Source organism: Lycium ferocissimum, unplaced genomic scaffold (genome assembly GCF_029784015.1).
Source record: "Lycium ferocissimum isolate CSIRO_LF1 unplaced genomic scaffold, AGI_CSIRO_Lferr_CH_V1 ctg6325, whole genome shotgun sequence".
Lineage (NCBI taxonomy): Eukaryota > Viridiplantae > Streptophyta > Magnoliopsida > Solanales > Solanaceae > Lycium > Lycium ferocissimum.
This window is the reverse complement of record NW_026726315.1, coordinates 45895-50172: the sequence shown is the minus strand read 5'-3', so window position 1 is coordinate 50172 and position 4278 is coordinate 45895. Positions and strand designations below refer to the sequence as shown.

Here is a 4278-nt window from a genome sequence, read left to right as displayed (position 1 = left end):
TAGGGGCTTATCGGTGGATTCACGGGGGCACTCCTTGTTTCGGTGGTGCTACTTATGATCATATTCTTTTGTGTATATATTTGGATATGACGGGGTCCTGTCCCATCCTTATGTTTAATACTTTAGTAGAGGCTCGTAGATACGTACGTGTGGGTAGTTGATGTCCCATGATGAGCACATTGTAGTCTTGTATATAATTTTTGCAGCCGTGAGGGCTTATGTATATAGACTTGTGTTGCTTTGGGGATTATATATGTTCAGGTTGAGTATGATGATTAGCCTAATGTGAGGTGCTCGGTATTCAGCTCCGGGTATCCGTCATGGCCCCCTAGTCGGGTCATGACATACTATTTCACAATTTGGATGAAAACTGATCGATTTTTAAATATGAGGACTGAAAAGATTATTTTTAGGAAACTTGTGGACTATTTTGTGGTATTATGGACTGATTTAAGACTTGTGGACTAATTTGGACTTTCAAAAACTTGGACTATCTAAAAAGACTAAAATTTGATTAAAATTGAAAATAATGTAAATATGGTTGACAAATGGACAATAATAGTATACCTTAAACTATTTTCTACACTTAAAAACTCTTTATAAACTTAAACTAAAAACCTTTTTCTAAACTCGGGTGGGCTTATGTGGTGTTCTACTTATGTTAACGCCTTCGGGTTTTAACCTAGGTGTTCTAGTCCAAAACCCAAACGCCCAATTTTGGGCAAAACTCTACCATTTTAATTTTCTTGAAAATGAGTAATTTTTGCATAAATGACTAACCTTTATTTGCTAAAATATATAACGAAAGCAGTTTTTGTCAAAAATAATTTATATCTACAAGGCATAATATTAGAACCAGTAGGTCAACCATATTTTACGGATCCTTAATGCCGGGATGCCTAACACCTTCCCCGGGGGATCACTAAAACCTTTACCCATACTTTGGTATAGATTGGTTTCTTTTAAAATTTAACCATTTTAAATGAACCCTTTCGAACTGATTTTCCTAACATTCCTATAAGTTAGGTGGTGACTATAAAACGATGTACATTTAGAGCACCATCCATGTAGAAGTTTATTTTTTCCTTTTTTTCGGTACGATTGACAACCATACTTTCTCAGGACACTTTTCTTTTAAAATGAGGCAAGTGCAAATCCGAATAGGAAAAAATATGACCCGCTACAGCCATGTGGCCCACTTAGATATGATCATGAGATGTATTTTGGAAGATGTTTGGTGGGTTAGCTTCGGGTGCCCATCACGGCCCTCCGGTTGGGTCATGACAAAAGTGGTATCAGAGTAGTTCATCCTAGGGTGTGTCTGCGAGCCATGTGCAGTAGAGTCTTGTGTATGGGTGTGAAGCGGACCACACTTATAAACAGGAGGTTGCGGGGCATTTAGGAATAATTGACCTTTCTTTCTCATCCTAGATCGTGCGATAGATCCATGTTGTGAGGACTCTCCTTTTTCCTGTTCGTGTGTTATGATTTCAGCAATGCCTGTGAAGAGAAAAGCTACAACGACCAAAAAGGGCAAGTCAGCGGTAGGTAGGAGGACTGAACGGGTACCACCTATAGATATAGAAGGGGGAAAGTCTCAGAACGAGGTTCCATCTCGGTCCTCTCACACTCCGCCCACTCCAGAGGAGCAAAGAGGATCCCCAGCTCCAGATCCAGCACCCCAATCCCTCCACTGGATGCCTCAGGCTAGGAGATGAGGATGGCTATTTAGTTGTCGACCCAGTTAGTAGCCGCTCAGGCCAAGCAGCAGGGTAGTGGTCATGGATATCGAGCCGTCAGCGCCAGAGTACGTGGTTTCATTAATTTGGACCCTCCAGAATACTTTGGGTCAAAACTAGATGAGGACCCGCAGAACTTCATAGATGAGATTTGAGGACATTACGAGTAATGCATGCTTCAGATGTTGAGTTGATAGAGTTAGCCTCTTATAGATTGCGAGATGTGGTTGTTGATGTGTCGGGCATTTATGGCACATTCGAGGCCTTTTTACGAGAAGTTTTACTTGTTTTTAAGCAAGTCAGTGTCTGTTCAATGAGTTTTTAGTGTTTTTCAGCTAACGGAACAGATTTGGAATGAAAACAGTTGAAAGTGCAGAAGTGGTTGTAAACTCAGTTTACGGACCGTATTCTCAAAAACGGGCCGTATTCCATGGGTGTATTAAAGAATAAGAAGAACCAGAAAGTCAGGCTGAGGAAATGGTGATTTACGAACAACTTTTACGGACCGTATTCCACTTTCCCCGTCCGTATTTCAAAAACGTATTTAACCATGCGAGCATACGGCGAAAAGTCGAAGTTTTGGAAGTTGAAAAACGGCAGGGGTTATGGACATAAACCAATTTACGGTCCGTATCTCAAGAGATCGAAGTTGCTCAGAACTGGAAAGAATGTCTGGTCGTAAACTGGTTTACGGTCCGTATTCCACTTTACGGACCGTATTTCGTATCGACGGGGACCAAAGTGCAAATCTGCAACTTTCACGTTTTCAAAACCTATAAATAGTCATTGTAGGGTTTTAATAGTTATCCGTTATCATATTTTTGTCTCTTGACTTAGAACATAAAATACTCTCTAGTTTTTGAAGGTTCAAACATCAATTCAAGTATTATCAATTCTTTTTTTCTTCCAAAGTAAGCAATTATGAATTCTTCAATTTCTTATTTCTTGTTCTCTGTCATGAGTAGCTAATTTTCCCTTACTAGGATTTTGAAACCAATTGATGGGTGTTTTGTGATTGGGTTTGTGATTGATATACATATAATGGATTATTACAGTTTATTTATTCTTCATTCATAATTAATGGTTGCAAACATTGATTAAAGCCATAAACCTTGATTTATTTGGGAAAATAATTAGGGTTGGTAAGAATAAATAACAAAGACTCAAAGCTTTAAACTTTGTTTAATAAATTCACTTAGGAATAAGAAGAATTTACTTGGCATGATTAATCGTTCTTCATAGTCACTTTCTTATATTTGGGAAAATCATAGAAAGAGATAATCTTTATTTATTGGGAAATAGTAGAGATTCATATAGAGATTAAGTGCATTCATATAATGATCCATTAGAAGTATATCAAGATCAATACCTATGATCATACACTCTATCTAAAGGGAACACAATCTTAGTTTCTTTTACCATAAATTCACAACCAAAGCAAGTAGTTAGCAATTAGTTACTAAAAATCCAACTTTTACCCAAATCATCGGATTAAGACATTAGACCTAAACATAGCATCCTACGATTTTAGTAACCTTTTCACACCATATTCCATGTGGGATTTGACTGACCTTGTTGGGTTACTATATTTGGCAACGTCGCGTTATACCATTAATAGGTGTAATTTGAGCGTATCAAATTTTGGTGCGTTCTGCGGGAATACGGTTTTGAAATTACCAAATAGTGTTTGCTTTATTGAAGTATTTTGCTTATTCCATCACAACTTGTTTGCTACTTTCTGTGTAAACCTGTGTGAACATGAATCGAGATCGACAAAATCAACGTGTTGGTAACCGGGGAATCGATTTACAATCAAAGAATGAATCGGACGTATAAGAATGTTTTCCCTGATCTTATTCCAGAGGAGGACTATGCATATGCTATTATTGGACCTCGAGTTGGAGTACTACTATAAAAATTGACTCATCTCTATACCGAGTTGTTGAAGCTTGAGGATACTTTCGGAACTCTACCGAGAATGACCATCGGCGTCATTTGCGGCGATTTTGTGGATGTGTGTGCTAATCACATCCGAACAACGTTCCACAAGATGTTATTCGGTTGAGGTTATTCAAATATTCCTTAGCTGGAGAGGCAAGAACATGGTTTGAGAAAATTTCCCTTTGAAATTCGATTACTTCGTAGGCGAGATGGTGGTACACTTTTCTCACAAAATGGTACCCCCCGGCAACAAGAAGGTGAAATTCGTGACAAGATCTATGAATTTAAGCGACGACAGGGAACAACTATATGAAGCATGGGAGAGATTCAAGGAGTATTTGCAGAAGAGCCCAAATCATGGTTTTTCGGATCACATACTAATGGAGAAGTTGTACCGAGGGCTAGATCCAGTGACGCAGTCAGTTGCTAATAATGCAGCCGATGGTTGTTTCATGAACAAATCTTATAGACGAGTGACTAACATACTTAACAAGCTGACGACTCATAATCAGGCTTGGCACTCAAACAATGCTGATGTGGTACCATTTGGTAATGCTATGATCCAGAATATAGTAAAGGAGAATCAAGATACCCAGCA

At 38.5% G+C, this 4278-nt stretch overlaps 1 non-coding gene across 1 annotated transcript; it reads right to left on the bottom strand.

Moving 5' to 3' along the window:
• Positions 1 to 3940: 3940 nt before the first annotated feature.
• LOC132045219 (small nucleolar RNA R71) lies at positions 3941 to 4044 on the bottom strand. The gene has a single exon (XR_009412369.1). It is a non-coding gene; the product is annotated as a small nucleolar RNA R71 (small nucleolar RNA).
• Positions 4045 to 4278: the final 234 nt, after the last annotated feature.